The following is a 26240-nucleotide window of genomic DNA, read 5'->3' as shown; positions in this document are numbered from 1 at the left end:
TTTGTCAAAACCATCTAAATATTTTGTGTAAAAATGTGAGGGTGGGTCAATAAGTCCGTGACTTTTTGAATTTCCCTACTCTTAACTGAAAGGTCAACCAAGACTGCTACTATCAACAGATATCTGTAAGTTGACTTCTGTCAAAATTTCAAACCAAGACTAAGCTTGAAAATACTACGAGAATTCTGCACCATCAATTTCAAAGGTAAAAAAGTGGTTTACTGAATTTCGTTGTGACCGAACACGCACGGAAGTTTTCGAAGGTTTTGAACGCCCAGTTGAGGTCTTACACACGAAACCATTGAAAAAATTCATGGTGTTGGCCGATCGTAAATTGAAAGTGCAAGCGATTGTGGAAGCCATAGGCATATCACATAACTCAATGGTTTCAATTTTGAATGATCACTTGTATACGAGCATCTTGAAAAAGTGCAATATTTTTGAAGGACTGAGTTTTATAAGTGGCATATTTTTGAATCTAATTGAGATATTCATTTGAATTTTTTTCTGTAAGACCAAAAATTAACTTATATAAACAAAAAAAATTAGTTCGGAATAAATGTGGATCAAATTGTTCCAATACTTGCAATTCTATTCAAATTTTGATACAAATTTTAGTTTTAGAAACTCATTAAATATGTAATAAAATCATTATTTATTACCAAAATTCAATGAAATTTTCAACGTTTTTTTAATTTGTCATTCTAAATAATAAAGTGTAAAAAAACTTGTCAAAATTTCGAAGGGAATCCCTCAATTCTTAAACATTTGGAGCGAAAATCTTAAAAATGGTATTTTTCACAATTTTACCCATAGGGTCCACATTTCCTGTGGGACTAACAAAATGCTTTGTGGATAAATAGGAAACACATCAAGGTTTCCAAAGCAGCTTTTCGATTTCTGATTCCAGCTTTTGGATTTTATAATATGTGGCGCAGTGTTGAAATTTTGACAAAAAATTGGTCGAATTCTGAAGGGCGTAGGGCCGACATATTCTTATGAAAACATAAAATTGATATATGTTCTTAAAGAAAGTTTTTTTTAACAAAAAAAAAAGGAGTTAAGCCACCTTTTCGCCCAAAAAAAACCCAAATTTTTATATTGAAAATCGTTTATCTTTGAATCTATAATGGGTATTGCTCTGAAATATTTTGTATATTTTTTTTTCATTTAGCTGTCTAACTAACAAAAAAAATTCGACTCCATTCGGTCCAAAAGTACGCCCTATATTTTTAAAAAATATCATGTGTTTAAATATTTTACATGTCGAAGGTACCCTACTTATAGGCCCCATAGCGGCGCCCCTGGAGCATTTGTAGATCCCATTTTAATAACTGATCAGACCAGCCGTTTAGAAATCCCAGATTTATTTCCAAAAAATTTCAATTCTGCCCCACTGTGTGAATTGAAGCCGAAAGAAATTGAAAGACGATTTGGCATGTCCGAAATGCTGCTTGAACGCTATAAAGAAAATCAGTTTTGCAGCGAATCATTACTTGCGAATAAAAATGGATCCATTACGATAACCCGAAGCGTAAGTGATCGTATGAGAAGCCTGGCCATCCAGCCGAATCGACACCAAAACCATATCCATGGTGCTAAGGTAATGATCTGTATTTGGTGGGAACATATGGGTCATATCTATTATGAGCTGCTCAAATCTGGCCAGACCATCACAGGGAACCTGTACCGAACGCAACTGATTCCCTTGAAGAGAACATTGAACGAAAGACGCCCAACTTATGCGGCCAGACATGAACTCGTAATATTCCATTATGATAACACTCGGCTACATGTTGCAATATTTGTTAAAAAGTATTTAGAATGATGAGGTTGGGAAGTTTAGCCTCAGCAGCCTTATAGTCTGGACCTTGCACCGTCCAAATACTATTTGCTTCTGTAGATGGAGAACGCTCTCACTAGGATACGCTTCACTTCAGAACAGAGTATCCGATATTGGCTTGATTCGTTCTTGGCCTAAAAAGATGAGCAGTTATTTTGGCTCGGAATCCATATGTTGCCAGAAATTTATATTGTACAAATGTTTCGAAATATAAGAAAAACATTTTTAAAAATCCTGCAATCTTTTTTTCAAAATTTATTTTTTTTGGAAAAATTTTTACTTTGACTCAAATTTCCTAAAATTTTCGTCATTTGCAATTTAGATGATGCATGATTAAAAGTCCAAAAAGCGCAAATTAAGAGCCATCCTAATGCACACTCTTAATTTGTTTCTCTTCTGATGTTTTTATCACGTTGGGCTATTGTACCAATGAGTGCCGAATACTGCTCTCGTATAAAGTGCAGCTTAGCTTCAATATGTTTTTGTTCAAGGCGAATTTATATACAAGGTGGCGAATTCAGGAAAATACGAGCGAATTCATTAATTTTTTATATATGGAGTTTGACATTCAAAACCACTCTCTCATTGTTTCGAATGTCAAACTCCATATATAAAAAAATAAGAAAGTATGGTCGGTCAAGCCCGACCATATAATACCCTACACTAAGTAAAAGAGCAAAAACATTTTTCTTTTAAATTTTCAATAATTTATATTTTTGAGTGATTTTCGGAAGTGGGCCTTATATGGGAGCTATGACCAATTATGGACCGATCACCATGAAATTGGGTCGTGTGATTTACGTCTATAATATATAATATAGACTCTATATGAAAGTTATTTATGTTGAATTTTGTGTGTATACCAACATTTCTAAGCGATTCTATATGGGAGCTATGACTAATTATGGACCGATCGTAACAAAATTTGGTGACATGAATTTTGTGTATATAAAACTTATTTGTAGCGGAATTTGTGGAGATACACATATAAATTAAACATTTATGACCGATAAAGTCCAATTTCGGAAGGACATTTGTATGGGGGCTAGGTGAAATAATGGACCGATTTCAGCCAGTTTCAATAGGCTTGGTCCTTGAGTCGTAATAAGTAATATGTACCAAATTTCATCGAAATATCTTCAAAATTGCGACCTGTACTCTGCGCACAAGGTTTACATGGACAGCCAGCCAGCCGACCAGACGGACGGACGGACGGACGGACATCGTTTAATCGACTTAGAAAGTGATTCTAAGTCGATCGGTATACTTTAAGGTGGGTGTTAGACTAATATTTTTGGGCGTTACAAACATCTGCACAAACGCATTATACAATCCCCACTATGGTGGTGTAGGGCATAAAATTGCATGAATTCGCTCGTATTTGCCTGAATTCGCCACCGACACCACCTTGTATATAAATTCGCCTTGTTTTTGTTTAAATATTCATTAAGTGTTTTGTACTCATTTTCTAAAAGTTATTAGCAGAAATTAAACAAAGTCTTTATACAAATACATTTAAATTGGTTTTAGTTATTTTTCGTTTTAATGGGGTTTTTTTTGTCCATAAGACAAACAAAAAGAAACAAATTATTGAAAAAACCAGTAGTAGGCTGGTATTTTAATGGACATTTCTGTCTCAGACCGTGGTTATAACTTAATAAACTTAATTTTTATTTATATGTTTATGGGAATGTGCAAGTGCGTGTGTTTGTGAGAAATAAATAAAGAAAAAAAAGTAATAAGAACCTGAAATGTGTGGGTTTTTAAAATTTATGACAACTGACAAACAACATCATCAATCGGTGGACCAATAGATTGTTTTTTGTATTTATTACATTTCATTTGGTTTGGTTTTAGACAATTGTGAGTGTGTGTGTGTCTGGAGAAGTTGGTCCATTTGTGGAATTATGCTGCTGCTGTGTAGTGCACAGTGGCTCGATTTAGCAGTTAAAATATTTGAAGCTTCTTTAAGGTATTTAATATATGGGGGATTTCATGTCAAGTGAACCAACTTTTGAAATCGATGTCTTCCGATCGGGATGAAATTTGCACCAAGGTTAGCTCTATTGGATAGTAACTCAGACACAATTTTTCAACAGCATCGGTCTAGAACTCTCTGAGTTATAGGGGGTAAAATTTTGACAATTTGGTCAAACAGGGGTTTTTTCTTATCCATGTAACTTATTACCTATTGTTCTTAGCAAAATGTGTTCCAAATAGTATAGATAGCTATTTCTTCGATCTTTCGAAAAAAAATATTTAAAAAAAAAAATAAAAAATTTTTAATATTTTTTTTCCGAAATCAAAAACTTTTTTGACTTTTTTTTAAAATACGCTATTTTTTTTTTTTTTTTTTTCTTAAAATAAAGTTTAGATATTTTCCTTGAACACCTACTTGGTCGCTTAGTGGGATGCGAGTGGGATATCTATCAAAATAAATATTTTGTAACTCAAAACATAAAATTTTTGACTTTTTTTGCAAAATCAAAAACTTTGTTGACTTTTTTTTTTCAAAATGGACCCTTTTTTAATCTTTTTTTTTAGGTCAAACAAAAGCTTAGATATTATCCTTGAAGACCCTTTTGGTCGCTTAGTGGGATGCGAGTGGGATATCTATCAAAATAAATATTTTTTAACTCAAGACTTACAATTTTTGACTTTTTTTTTTTCCAAATGGGCCCTTTTTTTTAAAATTTTTTTTGTAGTCAAAAGAAAGCTTAGGTCCATTCCTTTAAGATATTTTTAGTCCCTTAGTGGGATGCGAGTAGGATATCTATCAAAATAAATATTTTGTAACGCAAGACATACAATTTTTTAATTTTTTTTTGCAAAATCAAAATTTTTTTCCAATATGGGCCCTTTTTTAATTTTTTTTTTTTGCTCAAAAGAAAGCCTAGGTCCATTCCTTTAAGATATTTTTAGTCCCTTAGTGGGATGCGAGTGGGATATCTATCAAAATAAATATTTTGTAACGCAAGACATAAAATTTTTTAATTTTTTTTTGCAAAATCGAAATTTTTTTCCAATATGGGACTTTTTTTTAAAAATTTTTTTTGCTCAAAAGAAAGCTTAGGTCTTTTCCTTTAAGACCTATTTTGTCACTTAGGAAGATGTGAGTAGGATATCTATTAAAATAAAAATGTTGTAACTCAAGACATTCAATTATTGACTTTTTTTTTGCAAATTCGAATTTTTTTTCAAAATGGGCCCTTTTTTAAAAATTTTTTTTTAGTCAAAAGAAAGCTTAGGTCCATTCCTTTAAGATATTTTAGGTCCCTTAGTGGGATACGAGTGGGATATCTATCAAAATAAATATTTTGTAACTCAAGATATACAATTTTTGATTTTTTGGCAAAATCAAAAACTTTTTTGACTTTTTTTTAAAATGGGCCCTTTTTGTAATTTTTTTTTTTGCTATAAAGAAAGCTTAGGCCTATTCCTTTAAGATGGTTTTGATCGCTTAGTGGGATGCGAGTGGGATATATATCAAAATAAATGTTTTGTAACTCAAGACATACAATTTTTGTGTTAAAACATTTATTTTGATAGATATCCCACTCGCATCCCACTAAGGGACTAAAAATATCTTAAAGGAATGGACCTAGGCTTTCTTTTGAGCAAAAAAAAAAATTAAAAAAGGGCCCATATTGGAAAAAAATTTTGATTTTGCAAAAAAAAATTAAAAAATTGTATGTCTTGCGTTACAAAATATTTATTTTGATAGATATCCTACTCGCATCCCACTAAGGGACTAAAAATATCTTAAAGGAATGGACCTAAGCTTTCTTTTGACTACAAAAAAAATTTTAAAAAAAGGGCCCATTTGGAAAAAAAATCGTATTTGCAAAAAAAAAAGTCAAAAATTGTAAGTCTTGAGTTAAAAAATATTTATTTTGATAGATATCCCACTCGCATCCCACTAAGCGACCAAAAGGGTCTTCAAGGATAATATCTAAGCTTTTGTTTGACGTAAAAAAAAAGATTAAAAAAGGGTCCATTTTGAAAAAAAAAAGTCAACAAAGTTTTTGATTTTGCAAAAAAAGTCAAAAATTTTATGTTTTGAGTTACAAAATATTTATTTTGATAGATATCCCACTCGCATCCCACTAAGCGACCAAGTAGGTGTTCAAGGAAAATATCTAAACTTTATTTTAAGAAAAAAAAAAAAAAATAGCGTATTTTAAAAAAAAGTCAAAAAAGTTTTTGATTTCGGAAAAAAAATATTCAAAATTTTTTATTTTTTTTTTTAAATATTTTTTTTCGAAAGATCGAAGAAATAGCTATCTATACTATTTGGAACACATTTTGCTAAGAACAATAGGTAATAAGTTACATGGATAAGAAAAAACCCCTGTTTGACCAAATTGTCAAAATTTTACCCCCTATAACTCAGAGAGTTCTAGACCGATGTTGTTGAAAAATTGTGTCTGAGTTACTATCCAATAGAGCTAACCTTGGTGCAAATTTCATCCCGATCGGAAGACATCGATTTCAAAAGTTGGTTCACTTGACATGAAATCCCCCATATATTACTGCTACAATCATGTGAGTGGTAACTTTAAAATATTATGGTTGACACAATCATATAAATAATTACAGTGATCATAATATTGTTAAACATTTACAAAAATGTTGAAATGCAATTATTAAAATTCCCTGTGATCTGCTTTCTTTTAAGTTAAACAACTTGAAAATTAATATAGACGAAAAAACAATTTTATTTGGCTTCCAAAATGAGCCACTGTGTGTGGCTGCTGGTGGCTTTCTGAGTTTCTTTCTAACAAATATCCCCTTATACCTCATTTATACCATTCACTGTAAATACCGTACGTGTACAAGTTCGTATTAATTGATGTAGTATTTAATAAATTTCTAGCAGACATTGATTGACATTATTGTTGAAAGTTGCTTATTAACGTGTTTCTTGCTCTTATTAGCCATAAACCTCAGCTAATAAGTTGCCTGGCCACCACTTCTACTTCAACATTATATCAAATTAATATTATTATCTGTCTGAGTCTTTTTCTATACAGCTGTTCTCCCATTTCAAAATCATTTGAAATATAACCAACTATCTATCTGTCTTTCTATTTTATTACAACAATTTTGGCTTCTCTATTTTTGTCTTTGGTCTTTGGCCTATTAAAGAAACATAATTATTTTATTATTTCTTTTAATTTCTTAAACTCATCTATCAAGGTGTGTGTATCAATCGAGAGTTTTTTTTTGAAATAAAAAAAAAATTACCCAAAATTTAATTATAGGCCCAGTCAATCGTCGTCAAACTTTTTGTTTTTCTGAGACACACATAATACCAATTAATTGTGATTAAATTTCTGATTTTTTTTGTTTGTTTATTTGTTGAAGTTAATTAATTTAATGGCCTTTTGACAATATGCTCCCCCCTAACTCCCTCCCTCCCTTTATAAGGAATTATTTGATGATTGTTTGTTTGTATAGTTGTGTTAAATCTTTATGTATCCGTCCAATTATCTACTAATTAGAGGAACATGTTGTTGTGGTGGCTGTGTAAATGAGTGACATGGATTTTGTGGATTTGAAACCAGCAGTCTGCAGTGTGTGGTTAACCTTGAGTTAAGTGGTTGGAATTATTAACGCAAATTTAGTTAATTGTTAGGAATCTTAAGTGATTTTCTAATTTTGATTAAATTTGTCTTAAAAAGAAACAATTTTAATAAAATGCAAAGAATTTCTTATATCTGATGAAAAATGTTTGTTTGGAAAATTTTAAGTTTTTAAGCTTTTTTCAAATTTGAGTAGCGATCAAATGAAATTTTTTTAAAAATGGGGGATTTACTTTTAAAAAAGTGCTGCTGAAGCACACCGATTGCTCACCAAAGCTTATGGTGAATGTGTTCCATTGCTTTCAACGAGCGAGAGACGGAAGAGAGAAGTGTTTCATATTTGATAACACAGGTCAACAGCACCATTACAGTGAACTCGCAATAATATGAACACCCCAAAATATAAACACTTTTTACTTCCATGGGGTACTCTAAAATATGAACTAAGCTATTCATATTTTAAAGCTTTTTTTACTTTTTTAGAATAACTTCCAGGGACTCTTAATTTTTCAATAACAATATTTTGCAAAGTTGTAGCTACGGTAAATCTGAATAACTCTTGTGAACATATTAATGCAAGCCAAACATATCATTCTAAATAGCTGTCAAAAATCACTTTGTAGCTCAAAAATTTTAGTTTTTTACTATTTTTTGACTCTAAAACAAAAAGAATGGGCAAATCATTATCGGTATGATCCGGGCGCATCACTTTATCCAATCTTGATCACGCAAGACCGGCTTGATGCAAAATATGAAAAAAACATCATTTTTTAAAGTGGGCATGGTTTGTGGAGCTTCTGAAGAGTAAATATAAGCTTTTTATATAAGTTTTTGATATCGGTGGAAACCTTATGACTTGTAGATTGACATTTTAGTGAAATGAATTAATTTTGTGATTCTTCGGACGTATTTTACCTTAAAAACTAACAATATTATAAAATGGTGATTTTCCATCAAGAAAAATAAAAACTTTGAATTAATGTAAAATTTGAACAGTTACAGACATCACAATAAAATTTGGAAGTAATATAGACTTAAATGTTCTTAAGTCAATGGCATCACCAATGTTGCCATTCTTTGTTTTCAAACATCGAAATTCCTAAAACGGGGAAAATGTTTTCCAAAAACTGAGTTTTTTTTTAGAAAATAGCCCACTTTGACGTTATTTACAGTATGATACTAAAAGCGTTTTGTATATATATAAACAATATATAGGGCTATACAAATATGACGAGCTTTTGAGGATCAGTGTTTTGCGTTTTTAGAATTTTTTACCCAAACCTAAAATTTTGTTTCAAATTTGGCAAAGTTTGGATAGGTCTGGGGGCTACAATGTCTGCTTAAGTTAGTCAAATTTTACTTTATACGTTTTTGCATTAAGTTCTCTTTCCAGATCATAAAAAAATGTGTATAGCCACGAAGAAAATTAGTTTTTTATAAAAGAAAAAAGATGGGGACTTTTTTGGGAAAAAACTTAAAAAACACACGCATACAAAGTTGAAATATATAAAAAAATGCTTCAACTTTGGATGCGTGTAACTATTTATAGGGACGAAATAATTGTTATCAGGTTTATTTTATTTTCTTTAGAATTTTATCGCAAATATACGTCGTATATAAAAAACAAATTTCGACCTTTCGTAGGCCCATCGGTCGACTTAGAATCACTTTCTGAGTTGATTAAACGATGTCCGTCCGTCCGTCTGGCTGGCTGTCTGTCCATTTAAACCTTGTGCGCAGATTTCAGGTCGCAATTTTGAAGATATTTAGGTCAAATTTGGTACATATTACTTTTATGCCCAAGGACCAAGCCTATTGAAACTGGCTGAAATCGGTCCATTATTTCACATAGCCCCCATACAAATGTCCTCTCGAAATTGGACTTTATCGGTCATAAATGTTTAATTTATAAATGTATCTCCACAAATTGCGCTCCAAATAAGTTTTATATATACAAAATTCATGTCACCAAATTTTGTTACGATCGGTCCATAATTAGTCATAGCTCCCATATAGACCCGCTTCCGAAAATCACTTTAACGTGCATAAATCGCTTAAAAATGTTGGTATACTCACAAACTTCAACATAGTAAACTTTCATATAGACATAAATCACACGACCTAATTTCATGGTGATCGGTCAATAATTGGTCATAGCCCCCATATAAGGCCCACTTCCGAAAATCACTCAAAAATATAAATTATTGAAATTTAAAAGTATGGTCGGGCTTGACCGACCATACTTTCTTACTTGTTTTTTTTAATTTTTAAGTAAAATTATAAATTTTGTTAGACGTTTCTCCATATAATTAATGATAACTCTGATGTTATTAAGATAAACTTAGAACAATTGAAATTTACATATCCTTTAATCCATTTATATATTGCATTTTAATCGGCTGAGTATTTTCGGAGTTATAATAACAAATTGAAGCAAAAAAAATACATATTTTACGTGAAAATATCAAATTTGTTTGTTTTAAAAAATCATGAAAAATCGAAAACGGCTGAAATTGTTCAGATTTATTGCTTTATCGCAAAGCCACATATAATAGCAACAAAATGAGATATCGATCATAAAAATCGATGGATTCTTTTCGAATTTATTCACAATTAAGTGAATTCGCTCATTTTCAGAAAATTTTATGTGCTACAAGCGTGTACTTTGAGTATAAATTTAAGTATAAATTTGAGTATAAATGTGTTTCGTATTTGTTACAATAACAATTATTTCATTAATCATTAATTATGTGGAGAAACGTTTAAAAAAAACCTCTCCATAGAATTTAAAATTTTGACAATTTGTGCTACTGGAACCACAATACATCAAAGCCTCTAAAATTTGTTCGATATTGTTGCCCTGTTTAATATGTAAACTGATCTTCTGCTGTGATCTTTCCTTATTTAAAGCTTGTTTAATCAAATAAATATTTGTTTTAAGGATAGTGCAATATCCGACTTTAACCATGATCATGATTTTTTATTCAAATATTTGACCAAAGAAAACATACATTAAATGCTACCTAATGAAGGGTGTCTTAAAGTCTGCCATGTTGAAATACATATATATTTTTAATATGCATTTCAATAATTACTTAATATTAAAAATATTTCTTTGTCTACTAATGCTTACAATAGATATTAAGGCTGGTCTTTGTTTTCTTTTTGTATTTTGAGGTTAAGCTACTGTTTATATTATTTCAACAGATATTGATCTCATTAAAAAAATTGTTTATTTTGTGATCAAAAATTTCTATTAACATATTTTCTCTTGTTTAAAATCCCATTTACAGAAAAACAAAAAAAAAACTTAATCTTAAATAAAAAAATTCATTTGAATTCCACAAAAACTAACAATTATCAAGTGTTTTCTCAGTACACTTTAATAAAAAAAAAGCAAAAAACTCAAAAAATAAAAGATAAAAGATGAAAATAAAAAATTGTAATAATCATACAAAGAAAATAAAAAAAAAAAAAACACTTGTGTTTCTTTTAAAGTGGATCACGTTTCCCCGTATGGTTTATTTGGAATTGTTTCAATTTGTTTCATGTAAAGAGTTTGTTGCATTTATTTTTATTTAAATCGATCATTTGTGGCATTTGGTACAAAACTTACACACGCATTTTCATTTATTTTTTATATTTTTTGTTATCTTAGGGGAATTCTTAAGAAGTAAACCAGAAATCGAGACAGAAATTAATATTTTTTTTAGTCCAAAATATTACAAATGTGTCAAGTATTTCGTCAACAGTGTGTTGAATATGTTGAATCAATGAGTTGTTTCAAGAGATTTTTCTTTTTAAATTTTCAATATTTTTTGGTGGTAGAGAGTGATGGTTGGTTATAATTCCATAAGACCACCTAGTTATTTGTGGGGTATTAAAACAGTTGGTTTTTTGTTTTTTTAAGAACTATTAAGAGTTAAATGTAACATATGGGTTTTTAGATGTATAACCTTGTTATAATTTTAAACCTTTTAGGCAGTTTTGTTGGGGATTAAAAAATATGAAAACAGATGCATACAATTTTTGTTGCTTCGTTGTATTTTTGTTTGTATTATTAGCATTTATTTAACCACAAACAAATTTATCCGTAAAATATTGAATTTTCCAAAATAAGTTCTTTCTTGGTGTAGAAGCTTTAAATAAAAACGATTTTACTGCAAAAAGCTTTAATTTCAAAATAAAAGCTCTTTACACAAGCATTTTAGTTTGTCTATTACTATAAAAAAGCTTTTAGAATACAAAACACAAATACTGTGAAAATAATTTTCTGTAAAATGTAAAGCTTTTCCACAAAAATAACAAAAAAAAAAAAAATATTTCAATCCAAACAAATGATTTCAAAACATTTTTCGACTAAGAAACTTTTCCAAAAAAAAGCTTATCGAATAAAAAGCTTTTAAATTATTTTCTAGAAAAAAAGCTTTTCCACAAAAATAAGCTTTATCAACAAAACAAAGACATATTTTTCGACTAAGAAACTTTTTTTAAAAAAAAGCTTATCAAATAAAAAGCTTTTTTATGCAAAAACCTTTTTGATTATAAGTATATGTATATTTTTTGCTAGAAAGCTTTTCAAATATAAAGCATTTTAAATATAAAAAGCTTCCTTATCGATTAAAAGGATTTTATCGTTCCTAAAGCTTTTTGTTCGTAGAAAGCTTTCTTATCAATATAAACTTTATGTGATCAAAATAACTTTTTGTTTACATAAACGCTTTTTCCCATAAAATTTTTTCGACAAAAAAAGCTTTTTACTAATAAGGATTTTTTCAACTACAAAAGCCTTTTCGCCATAAAATCTCTTCGAAAAGATGCTTATGGACTAAAAACTATTTTCATTAAATGGAATTGCTTGAAAAAGAAAAGCTTTTGTACCAATATAGCCTCTTGGATTAAATAGATAATTTACTACAACGATTTTTTAGTCATTTTAGTCACTACAAAAGGTTTTTTTTAGCAATATTGTAATTTTTGACTGAAAATTCCTTCTTCCTAATAAAGCGTTTTGAATGTAAAAAGCCTTATAACCAAAAAAATATTTTTGTTTTCTATATAAAACCTTTCAAAATAAAGGCTTTTCAACTATAAATAGCCTTTTCATCAAAAAAGCTTATCGAATAAAAAATATCTTCAATTATAAAAAAGTCCCTTTTCTCATTAAAGTTCTTCAATTATAAAAAGCTTTATGATCAATAAAGCTTTTGACGACTATAAAAGCCTTTTCACCGTAAAAGCTTTTCGACTATAAATAGCTTTTTCAACAAAAAAGCTTTTATATCAAAAAGCTTCTTTAAAAAAATTTATAAATTTATTATTTTTTTATTAAAAAAAGCATTTGAATTTTTATATCACACTAATTAAACCATTTCTTTAATTTTAGCATAAAAATCAACATGTCAGCTTTTTGATTTCCAAGGTAAATTTTTAAATAAACAAATTTTTATTTAATAATTGATGAAATATAAGAAATTAAAAATTAACGTTTGAAAAAAGCTTAACAGTATAAGCACTCATTACTTTGTAATAATTGCGTTACTTAAATGTAATGATCAATACTAAACATAGTTTTAAAAGGAAAGTTTCAAAACTGTATTTATTATAAATCTTACAATATTTTCTTATAGAAGCAATAAATTTCATATTAAAATTTAAAGATTTTGAAATTCCTAGAATTTATATTAAAATTAGTTCTTGTAATAAATACCTATTTTCTGTTTTCATCTATTTTAACCTTTTGCAACCTACTCTATAAAAAGAATAAGAAAAAAAAACAGAAATAATAACAATAATTGTTTATTTGAGTAAAAGAAATAATAAAAATCTTAATATTTTATGGATTCCAGTAATCACATCAACACCTCCCGTGTAAAAATAAGGTTTGGGTTGTGTATGTTCAAGAAGAAAATTACTTAAAAAACTAAAAAAAAATTCAAACTCAAATAAGAATACAAATCATTTTGTATACCTACAATCGATATTTTTTTATTTGGAATTTTAATTGCAAAACAATAAATTTTTACAATCATAAACAACACACTGCAGCAACAAAAATAAGAATAAAAGAACAGATAAACTCAGCAAAATTCTGAAAAACAAAACTGAACTAAAACTACAATATGCAGCTATATAATGATAAAATGGTAGGAAAAAAATACTCCCTGAGGACCTTAAGCAGAGCAAACAATATCATCATCAATAGCAGCGGCAGCAGCATCATCATCTTAAGCTTCATGAAACAGAAGATGAAACTATTTCATGCTAAAGTAACAATTCATTTTGTTACTTTTATAGGATTTTTTGTAGCTTTTTTTGCTGTTCTTTGCTAAGAAAACCAATCAACATTATAATTTCCATTACGGTCATGGTAGAGCATCATCTTTTTACTACATTTTTACTCCTGCCCAGCTTAAAATTTGGTGGAGAAGAGGAGGGGCGGAATACTCGTGCAACCAATTGTCCTCTTACTCACATGTAACAACTACTACTCAAGAGTTGGCTTTAGCTACATGTGTGAGAAAAAATTATCCATATAGTGGGTGAATTGATAAGGTAGAGAAGGAAACTTTGATGTAAATCTTGAATTTGATTAGAAAATTATTAAAATGTTTCCAAATATAGCCTTTTATGTCTAAGGAGAAATAATTTAAAAAATTTGTATTTTTATATAGAAAACTTTTTTAATAAAAATAGCAGTTTTAGATTTTTAAATGAAAAGCTTTTTAGAAGCCTTTTGAATAAAATGTGTTTAATTATAAACAAAAATTAAATACAAATTTTAAAGCATTTTATACAAAAATAAAAAATTAAGGTTTTATTGCAAAAAGCTATTTAAAGCTTTTTTTTAATACTAAGCTATATTAAAGCTCTTTTAATAAAAAAACTATATTAAAACTTTTTTAATAAAAAACTATTTTAAAGCTTTTTTATTAAAAAGGTATTTAAAGCTTTTTTAATAAAAAGCTATTTAAAGCTTTTTCATATTTTAATAAAAACCTATTAAAGCTTTTCTAACAAATTGCTATTTAAAGTTTTTTATTAAAAAGCTATTTGAAAGCTTTTTTATTAAAAAGGCATTAAAAGCTTTTCTTAATAAAAAGCTTCTGTTAATAAAAAGCTATTTAAAGTTTTTGTCATAAAAAGCTATTTAAAGCTTTTTTCATATTTTAATAAAAAGCGGTTTAAAGCTTTTTTAATAAAAACCTATTTAAAGTTTTTTATTAAAAAGCTATTTGAAAGCTTTTTTATTAAAAAGGTATTTAAAGCTTTTCGTAATAAAAAGCTTCTGTTAAAAAAAGCTATTTAAAGTTTGTGTCATAAAGAGCTATTGAAAGCTTTTTTCATATTTTAATAAAAAGCGGTTTAAAGCTTTTTAATAAAAACCTATTTAAATCTTTTCTAATAAATTGCTATTTAAAGCTTTTCTCATATAAAGCTATTTAAAGCTTTTCTCATATAAAGCTATTTAAAGCTTTTCTCATATAAAGCTATTTAAAGCTTTTTTAATAAAAAGCTACTTAAAGCTTTTTTTAATAAAAAGCTATTTAAAGCTTTCTTAATAAAAAGCTATTTAAAGCTTTTTTAATATAAAGCTATTGAAAGGTTTTTAATAAAAATATTTTTAAAGCTTTTTTTAATAAAAATGTATATAAAGCTTTTTAATAAAGAACCGCTGTTTGAAAGCTATTTAAAACTTGTCTAATAAAGAAACATTGTGAAGATGGTGAATAAAAAGCTTTTTGAGATCCTTTTAAGAAAAAGCTTTTTACAGTTTTATTTATAAATTCTTTTAAAAGCTTTTTAACATTTTTCTTTATGTTTTTAACACCTTTGGAATATTGTCCATCCAATCTTCCTAATTTAATTTAAAATTCCTTTCCAATTTCACCACTTTCATCTAACCAATAACGTAAATAAAAAACCTTTATAACATGCATGTTACTTAACACCCTACTACGAGTACGCCACCTATTGCCCAAACATGCAGATATGCATAATGATCTGTCTACCAAGAAACCAAAATTTCTGAGCTGAAGTGGTGTTAAAACGAGTGAGAGATCCGCAGGAAAAAAAATTAAACGTTTTAATGGAAAAAGTGCAAATAAAAGCTTTAAAATTACACTGTTTTTCTAACTAAGACTACGTGTTGTAGAAAGGGCCGTAAACTAAAAAAACTATACAAGAATAATAACACTAAAACACTACATAGACAGACGGACAGACAGACAGTTATACAGACAATAGCATGTTAAAGTTGGGACTCCCTTTTAAAGTTACTTTTCGATATTCAAGTGCCAGAGTTGCAAGCCAGGCTTTTATGTCTTTGCATTAGTTTCTGGCAATTTTATTGAACCAACGAAGGCAAAACAAAAAAAAAACACTTGCTTTAGGTTTTGAAATTATACTGTTGCAAATTCTATATGCAACATGAATGTTGTGTATGTTGTGGCCTGCATGCCGGCAAGAATCTCGAGAAAATAAAACAAAACCAAGTGATAATTACTTTGAAGCGTTCAGAATTAAGTTTATTGTATCGTAAATGTAATTGGTTTCGGTATAATATGAATTACCTAATGAGAATCGTACAACAGCAATGGCCAGCAAAAATATTTTTTTTCGAACAAAAATAAAAACATTTAAAAATATGTAATAATAAGTGTCCAAAAAGGAAAAACATAAATAATTTTTGCTGCAAATGCATAATTTCATAGGAAATTTCGTTATGCAAAGAATTCATTTTTTAAACTACTGAAGTAAAACTTGGGGTTTAAAGTGAATAAAGATAGTTTTCAAACAAGTTTATTTGAACAATTTTATGAAAATTCTTAGACAATCATATTTTAAATAAAAATTAAAAAAATATATTTTTCTATTATTTTATATTTACATTATAGTAGTTTTGTATACTACTTATATTCCATAAGGAAATTTAAAATATTTTGCTTGGTACCGAAGATATAGATTTTTAAAGTTTCCAAAAAACAAAATTGGTGGGGAAGTAATTTTTCCAAAAAAAAAATTAAAATTTTTTTTTTTATAATTTTGTATTGAAATAATAATAGAATTTAATAGCTTTTTAAATCAAAAAGAAAATTTAAAATATTATATTTAATAACCGAGATATGGATTTTCGAAATTTGAAAAAACCAAAATTGGTGGGGAAGTTATTTAAGTTCAATTAAAATATGTAGCAAAATTGCAAAGTTGAGCTGTGTTGTAAACACTTTTTCGTATATTTAGTACTTCTATAATGTGGGTTAGTACACAGTGGTACCTTTTTGGTACTTTTTAAAAAGTACTATTGTAGAAAAAGTACCATTTTACTTAAAAATGGATTTTCGTAGTTTAAAAAAAGCTTAATTTGTAGGCAACTTTGAAAAAAAAAAATATAAAATTACGGGAACTAATGGGAATAGGCAATATATTATTTAGTAAAATTTTAAAGTTGTGGTTCCATGCAAATTCGATTTCATATATTTAAAAAAAAAACCTAATTGTTGTGGAAGTTAGGATGTATAATGTATAATTCCTGGATTACCAGTTCGTATATTTGCTACTGGTACTTTTTGACCGTACTTTACCTTAATACTTTCTTTATCAGAAAAAGTACCAACTAAATTTACCACTAAGCAAAAGCATACACAAAATCTATATTATATTAATAAACATTTTCCACAGTTTTTTTTAATTAAAATTTACCTGTTTTAATAATTATATATTTCTGTAATTTCTTCACTTTTAAAGAAGGCTAATTACAAAACTCAAAAGAAAGCTTACCTGGAAATAAAAAAAGAAAATTCAAAAAAATTAATTAAATTTAATATTAAAAACTACAACTACAAGTGCGAATGAAAATAATGGTAGATTTAAATTTCTCATTATTAAAACCAGCTACAGCTATAACAACAGCAACAAAATTAAATTAAAATTGAATTTCAACTCATTACAATAAAAGTTCATTACGAGTGGCCAGTTAAACATAAACAATTTTCTGATTTTCCCCCTCAAACTCAAGCATAAACTTCAATTTCCAGAGAAATCGTGTTAAAAAAAACAACTTTAATTGAAAAGCAATAAAAATCAGAACACAGCATTTTATAAAGAAAACAGAATTAAATTTTCAAAAACCAAAAAAAAGTAATAATAATAACAAACGTGTTCTGTTCTCCATACTGGCACTGAGTTTTCAAGTCATAACCCATATTACGCATGATTATTGGTCATTTTTGTTACGGCTTGTTTAGCAGCATCATAACTTTTTTTACATCTTTCACCATCATCATCATTATGAGAACTTTTTTGTGCGTTGATTTCTTGGGTTAGGAATGATATTGTAAGTGCAACTCATGTTATGATGATTTCGTGTTTTAAATTATTTTTCATTTTATTTTGTTTATAATTTTCAATTATTTTGTTTTTCTTTTTCTCAGTGTTACAGTTAAATAGTTTGAAAAAATAATAAGATTTATAAGTCCCGTTTAGTGTAATAATGTGAATTATGCGTGTGTTTTTTTCTTCTCATCATTGATTCACACCTTTTTGTTGTAATAATCAATTGAAATTTATTAAATTTAATGAATGTTTTTTCATCGCTAATGAAAAAGAAAGATCAGCTTGTAATTTACAATAAATTGAAAAGGTTTTTGGGGAAGAGTCATGTTTAAAGTGTCAGAAAAAGTACCAACTAACTAAAAAAGACAAACAAAAATATATGCTCTATATTTAAATTGTAGCAATATTGAAAACGATTTATAATCAGTAAAAGAATTTTAAAAAAATAGTTAAGAAACCGAAAAATGGAATTTTAAAAATTTCGAAAAAACAAAATTGGTGGGGAAGTCATGTGATCAGAAGTAAAATTGGTAATTTTAAAGTTGTGGTGCGTCTGGAATCTATTTTCATATTCCAACAACTTCTACAAAATTATCTAGTACCGACTGATACAATGTTTGGTACTTTCTATAAAGTATCAACAATAGTACCAAAAACTTTTTTTAAAAAAGTATCAAAAAATTTAAAAAAAATTTAATTTTTGAAAAACCAATATTGAATGCGATTAAAAGTAAAACATAAAATACTTTATCTGTGGCTCTGTCGTATCCATTTTCATGCCTGTAGCTACTCCAGTTTTTGCATTTCTACTTACTTCTACTACCACTATCACTCCATTTAACATGTTGCTTTTATTTTTAATAACTTCTTATAAGAGATTAATTTACTTACAACTTTATTCACTTTCTCTTATATTCAACTAAACTTCCAACAAAATATCTCAATTTCCATTATTGAAAATCTTAACGTTTTCCTTATTTGTCCAACACAAAATAAAATCAAATATAAGTATCAATTACAAATTACCGTCAGAGTCGTGTTATCTTCAAAAATATTTATTGTTTAATTATTATGGGTCAAATCACGATCCATCATTTAAACAATTAACAAAACTTTTACTCAAAATTTTTTCTTTCTTTCCTTATATTTTTTTTTTGCTTTGTTAACAGCATTCCTTAAAATTATTATAGTCTTTTTCATAAATTTTAACAAACAAGCAACAATTAAATGTGGCTGGTATAAGTGTAGTTGCAACAGCACAAGTTGTTGCGCAGCATTACAAGCCCGCCATGCCACAAAAGAAGGGAATTCCTAACAAATTCTCACATGCTTCAAAAAACATTTTAACAAACATTAAAAAAGTTCCACACATTCATACACAAACAAACAAGCAGACATACATGAAGTTGCAACATGCAATAATTATAACAATTTTTATGACTTTTTTAGCGAAAAATCTTTGGAAATGCCTTTTTGAGTAGCAGAAGTACTTGGCAGTTCGGGTACTGCTGAGCTGTAGTAGCTCTTTAAAATTTTTTTGTAACTTCAGTAGCTGCAACATCATCATCGTTGTAGTCGTTATGGATGTAAAGCTGAGTGTGTTTTTGGGTAAAAGTATTGGCTGTAATGCATTTACAAATATGTATTACAAGCCAACTTTAAGCCTAGTGAGGAAAAAACTGTTAAGGACGTTTTTAAAAGCTGACTCACGACTTTTCGTTTTAGACCCATCACAAGTGAAGAGTAAGCGAGCGGATCGAGTGTGTGTGTGGGTTAACATGATAATTAAAAATGGTTAAATTTCTGTTTTTTATGTTTTTTTAACTTTGTAATCCAAAGCGCACAAACAGCATCCAGTGTGGATAGCAGTGGTGTTCAAAAATACTCGAAGTCTTGGGTAAAAAGCGTAAAAAATATTCACAAACGTGAACTGATCGTGAACTAGAACTGAACTAGAACTGAACTAGAACTGAACTAGAACTGAACTAGAACTGAACTAGAACTGAACTAGAACTGAACTAGAACTGAACTAGAACTGAACTAGAACTGAACTAGAACTGAACTAGAACTGAACTAGAACTGAACTAGAACTGAACTAGAACTGAACTAGAACTGAACTAGAACTGAACTAGAACTGAACTAGAACTGAACTAGAACTGAACTAGAACTGAACTAGAACTGAACTAGAACTGAACTAGAACTGAACTAGAACTGAACTAGAACTGAACTAGAACTGAACTAGAACTGAACTAGAACTGAACTAGAACTGAACTAGAACTGAACTAGAACTGAACTAGAACTGAACTAGAACTGAACTAGAACTGAACTAGAACTGAACTAGAACTGAACTAGAACTGAACTAGAACTGAACTAGAACTGAACTAGAACTGAACTAGAACTGAACTAGAACTGAACTAGAACTGAACTAGAACTGAACTAGAACTGAACTAGAACTGAACTAGAACTGAACTAGAACTGAACTAGAACTGAACTAGAACTGAACTAGAACTGAACTAGAACTGAACTAGAACTGAACTAGAACTGAACTAGAACTGAACTAGAACTGAACTAGAACTGAACTAGAACTGAACTAGAACTGAACTAGAACTGAACTAGAACTGAACTAGAACTGAACTAGAACTGAACTAGAACTGAACTAGAACTGAACTAGAACTGAACTAGAACTGAACTAGAACTGAACTAGAACTGAACTAGAACTGAACTAGAACTGAACTAGAACTGAACTAGAACTGAACTAGAACTGAACTAGAACTGAACTAGAACTGAACTAGAACTGAACTAGAACTGAACTAGAACTGAACTAGAACTGAACTAGAACTGAACTAGAACTGAACTAGAACTGAACTAGAACTGAACTAGAACTGAACTAGAACTGAACTAGAACTGAACTAGAACTGAACTAGAACTGAACTAGAACTGAACTAGAACTGAACTAAAACTGAACTAGAACTGAACTAGAACTGAACTAGAACTGAACTAGAACTGAACTAGAACTGAACTAGAACTGAACTAGAACTGAACTAGAACTGAACTAGAACTGAACTAGAACTGAACTAGAACTGAACTAGAACTGAACTAGAACTGAACTAGAACTGAACTAGAACTGAACTAGAACTGAACTAGAACTGAACTAGAACTGAACTAGAACTGAACTAGAACTGAACTAGAACTGAACTAGAACTGAACTAGAACTGAACTAGAACTGAACTAGAACTGAACTAGAACTGAACTAGAACTGAACTAGAACTGAACTAGAACTGAACTAGAACTGAACTAGAACTGAACTAGAACTGAACTAGAACTGAACTAGAACTGAACTAGAACTGAACTAGAACTGAACTAGAACTGAACTAGAACTGAACTAGAACTGAACTAGAACTGAACTAGAACTGAACTAAAACTGAACTAGAACTGAACTAGAACTGAACTAGAACTGAACTAGAACTGAACTAGAACTGAACTAGAACTGAACTAGAACTGAACTAGAACTAAACTAGAACTGAACTAGAACTGAACTAGAACTGAACTAGAACTGAACTAGAACTGAACTAGAACTGAACTAGAACTGAACTAGAACTGAACTAGAACTGAACTAGAACTGAACTAGAACTGAACTAGAACTGAACTAGAACTGAACTAGAACTGAACTAGAACTGAACTAGAACTGAACTAGAACTGAACTAGAACTGAACTAGAACTGAACTAAAACTGAACTAGAACTGAACTAGAACTGAACTAGAACTGAACTAGAACTGAACTAGAACTGAACTAGAACTGAACTAGAACTGAACTAGAACTGAACTAGAACTGAACTAGAACTGAACTAGAACTGAACTAGAACTGAACTAGAACTGAACTAGAACTGAACTAGAACTGAACTAGAACTGAACTAGAACTGAACTAGAACTGAACTAGAACTGAACTAGAACTGAACTAGAACTGAACTAGAACTGAACTAGAACTGAACTAGAACTGAACTAGAACTGAACTAGAACTGAACTAGAACTGAACTAGAACTGAACTAGAACTGAACTAGAACTGAACTAGAACTGAACTAAAACTGAACTAGAACTGAACTAGAACTGAACTAGAACTGAACTAGAACTGAACTAGAACTGAACTAGAACTGAACTAGAACTGAACTAGAACTAAACTAGAACTGAACTAGAACAGTGTTATGAATTGAAGAAGCAAACAATTTTGAAAATACAAATTCAAATACCTTTTTACCCTTTACTGTTGCCACATGCACAACAATGAATTTATGAAGATGCCTTCTATGCATTAAAAAAAAAAACTAAAAACAAAAAAAATGCATTTATCTTTTAAAGCAAAACAGAAAAAACTAAAGCAACTCAAAGATTGTGAATCATTTTTCTTGTTGACTTTTCGCTAAAGAATGACAAGCGTAGAAGGCCTTCTCAGAAGTCATTGACAATAATCAGTCGACACCATTTCAAATTGCAGCCACAGTTAAACACAGCCAACAAAATTGGACCACCAATTGTGCTGCAGTGATTAAAACTAAAGTTTCTTAACTGAAATGAAGTGACTTCATTGCTCTCTGGTTTTAACCCTTTATCTAGAAAATTTAATCATTTAACCATATGTTATCCTGACACTTTTCTTAAACCTTACGATTTAAATTAAATTTCTTTGGCTTTCAAGACAATTCTTCTTTCTACTACTGCTGTACAATTGTGTTGTATTTTTTTTTTAATCTCAATCGATAAAGTCTGGAAATAAGAAAGAAAAATAAATGAAAACTACAAACTCTGGCTATAAAGTGATACTTTCACTTTGATAATGTTATTATCATTAACAAAAACTAAAAGAAGATGAAAATGAGAAGAAAAAAAAAAACTAAAAACAACAACAGTTAGCATGTGACACTAACTACTTAATGACACATGCTATGTGTGTCCGTCCATCCGTCTGTCTGTTCGTTTCTGTGTGTTTGTCTTTCTCTTTGTCCTCTATTATTTGCTTTGGAAATGATACTTTGAGCATTAGAATTGTTTTAACCATTGAATCAGGCTTCATTTAGCCAGCCAGCTGTTGTTGTTATTGCTGCTTTTGTTGTTTTACTAATGACATTAGAACCTTTTCAGATAAACAATAGTTAAGTAAATGTGACACACTGTGTTCGTCGGCAGAGGTCGATCTCTCTAATTAAAGTCATTTGATGGTAAAAAAGGCAGAACAGAATAGAATAGAACAACAATGTCTTATTTCGTTTGAATAAAGCTTTTGATGTGAGTGTTAAAATAGTCAGAGGTTGCAAGGAATTAATTGTGTAAACTGTAATGACATTTGACATTCAGATAAGTCAGTATAAAGAATATGTTAATAAGATCTTAGGAAATGATATAGTTTAACGACTGGAACATCTACCACTATTTATACACAGCGCCATCTTACTTCCAGTAGCTTCATGAATGATCTTAACGGACAAACTAGAATGTTAGAATTCTGTTAATGTTAGCAGCTGAAATATTTAGTGTTGACATGCTCACAAACACTTGCTATCAACACTGTTAATAAGTAGAAGCTTCTATTGATGGATATGTTTATAAACATGATGAGTTTTGCAAGCAGTCGTTGCAGATCGTTAAATTCAAATTTATGGTGCAATTTCGTAACAATATTTTAAATTTGAAATAAAAACTTGATTAAAAACAATTGATCATTGTTTTTACAAGTTTGTTTCATTCAAATTCATTGATAAATTGTTAACTATTTCCAAATTCTATCTCCAAAATGAATCAATTATTTGCCTTTACTACTTATTTAGCAGAGAGTTTCTTTCAATTAATAATTTTCGAGTAAAACTATCTTTCACAAGCGTTTGTATATATAAGAGTATTGCTGCCGTTAATGATTGTCAATATGTCAAAGTTAACGTAAAGAAACCCAAGCCTAGTTAACCATACGATTAACTAACCAAACACAAAACTAAACAAAAATCATTACACTGCTTACTCTCTGAAGCAAACACCTGAATTTAGTAAGAGCTAGAGCAAGAGAAAACATTATTAACAGGGGAAAAATATTAAATAGAGTGTGACAAACTCTAAAGAAGAGATCTTTTTTATAATAAGATAAGGCCTCTGTTTACTAGTTCCTGTAGTTTTTTCTTATTATTTAACTAAAGTTAAGAGCTGTCATCAGGTGAATTATTTAACTGCTTAACCGAGTGTATCGTTTGTAGTATCATTATTATCGTTTGTCATCTCTAGCTGTGAGTTTTTTTTTGTTTATTTGTTTGTTTTAGTTAAAAAGACTTTTTCTTTTGGTAAAAATTTCGGTAGATTCTTATTTATTCTTTCCTTTTGTTTTGTTTTGAAAAATGTTGCTGCAGCAGGTTGTGTGTTTGGTTGTATTTGTTGCCATTTACAACTCATTTTGACATATCAGATTGTCACCTTAAGTGGCGTTGTGTCCATTTATTGTATAGATTTCAAACTATTTTATTTTTATATACTTCTGACCATAGCATGAGAATCTACTTCTATTTATTTTCAATTCGTTTGACTTATTTTTTTTTCTTTCAAAAGTTTTTTTTTGTGTTTTCGTTTAATATGGTGTTGACAGAAAAAGGGTTTTTCTTTTCTATAGTTTGGTTTTTTGTTCTAATGAGCAAAATTTACGAGGGGTGCTCGCTCACCTGTCATGTGTGTCTTTTCTTTATGTTTTCTGTTATTTAAGACCTTTAACCAAAAAACGCTGAGAAGTAGTTTTTGGAAAGTTGAAAGCTGGTTGTAAAACCTAAAGATATTTTCCAAATTAAGTGATAGATTTTTATTAAGAGATAATGTTTTCTTTTGTATTATTGTTGTTTTGTTTATTTTGGGACTCATTTAAATAAATTGTTTAGTTAATTTCGTTTTTATTGCAAGGTTTTCTAAGAAGTATTGATACAATTTGGTGTATAGAAGAAAGTTTTTTATATTCATGTGAAGTTAACATTTCTATAACAAGTTTCTTTATAATCTACAGATAAGAATTTATTGAATTTAAATAAACTATTATAATATAACAATGAATAATATGATTGTAAATAGACCTATATAAAATCAAATTGAAATATAAACACAATGCGATCGAAAATTTATGTAAAACTGATTTTGTCCCGATCAAAATATATTTGAGTAATATGTCAGATATGTTAAACAAATTGTCCCATCCATAGTCACAGTACAAGTACCTTTGTGATGCCAAGAAAGAAATCGTCAATGTAAGGAATACAGAATCAGTATTCCCTCCGACCATAATGCTGATTAATCAAATCCATTTAGTTACACGAACGAAGGAATTTATCCTACTGACGTCCATTTCCGACAGATCGGTCAGATCGCGTAAAAAAAGACAATCCAATGTCTCGAATCTTCGATCATCCAGTGGCTGAGAATGATCACAACCAACCTCTTCCTCATTATGAAAATTTCTACAGACGTAGAAAATACAGATGTAGAAATCGAATGTTAAGAATTCGTTTGCAACATTACAAGAAAAAAATTATCTAGGTCAACCCCCCAATGATTGACCTGGGTCCGAGCCAAACGTCAACAGCTAGCTGTTGTTATTGTTGTTTTCGTTACACACTGTTCGTCGGCAGATGTTGAACTCTCTAATTAAAGTCAACTCTCTGTTATTGGAATGTCATAAATTACCAATAACAGACCCATCTTGACTATTCCACGGAATGTTCGTTAGATCACTTGATCGACAACAATTATATCCAGGTTGTAATGCCCTTGCTACCCTTTAAGTATCCCTGTGGATCCTCTCGCTTGTGTGCGAGTTGGTCAGAATCATACGCCGACACCATGAAATTGTTCCCCAACAAATCGATCAATTTCCTATTTACAAAGCGAGATTTTCCTTATTGCTAATGTATCAGAAATGGGATAGTATTATAATGGAATGTCTCGCTATTTCGCAGAAATTGGCGGCTTTCAAGAACCAAATTGGTGACACCACAGATAGAGATCAGGTATACTTTCCTATATGCATAAGTTCCCAGTCGTTCCTACATGGAGCATAGGACCTCAATAAAATGTTTGAGCATCTCTATATTTTGTGCTAACGCTTACACTTCTCCTCAACTCTTGCCACTGCTATTTACTTCGGCCTCAGTCTGCCTTCTCCACGAATGAGGCATACCCCTCATTGTCATTAGGCTGCCTTCTAAGAGTGTGGCCGATCCAACGCCATTTTCGCCTCCTTATTTCAATCGATAGGATTTGTTGACCTGTTTTTTCCCAGTGCTACACGTAGAATACACGTAGGCTCTTGCGAAGACAGCGGTTCACGAATACTTGCATTTTTCGTTTATCACGTGTGGCAGCGTTCGAAGTTTCGCAGCCATACAGAGGGGTGGATTTTACATTGACATTGAAGATTGCAATTTTCGTATGCAGAGTTAAAGAGGGTGATCTTCAAAAGAGGCTTTA

The sequence above is a fragment of the Calliphora vicina genome, chromosome 3, assembly GCF_958450345.1.
Source record: "Calliphora vicina chromosome 3, idCalVici1.1, whole genome shotgun sequence".
NCBI classification, from domain to species: domain Eukaryota; kingdom Metazoa; phylum Arthropoda; class Insecta; order Diptera; family Calliphoridae; genus Calliphora; species Calliphora vicina.
This window is presented reverse-complemented; position numbering follows the sequence as displayed.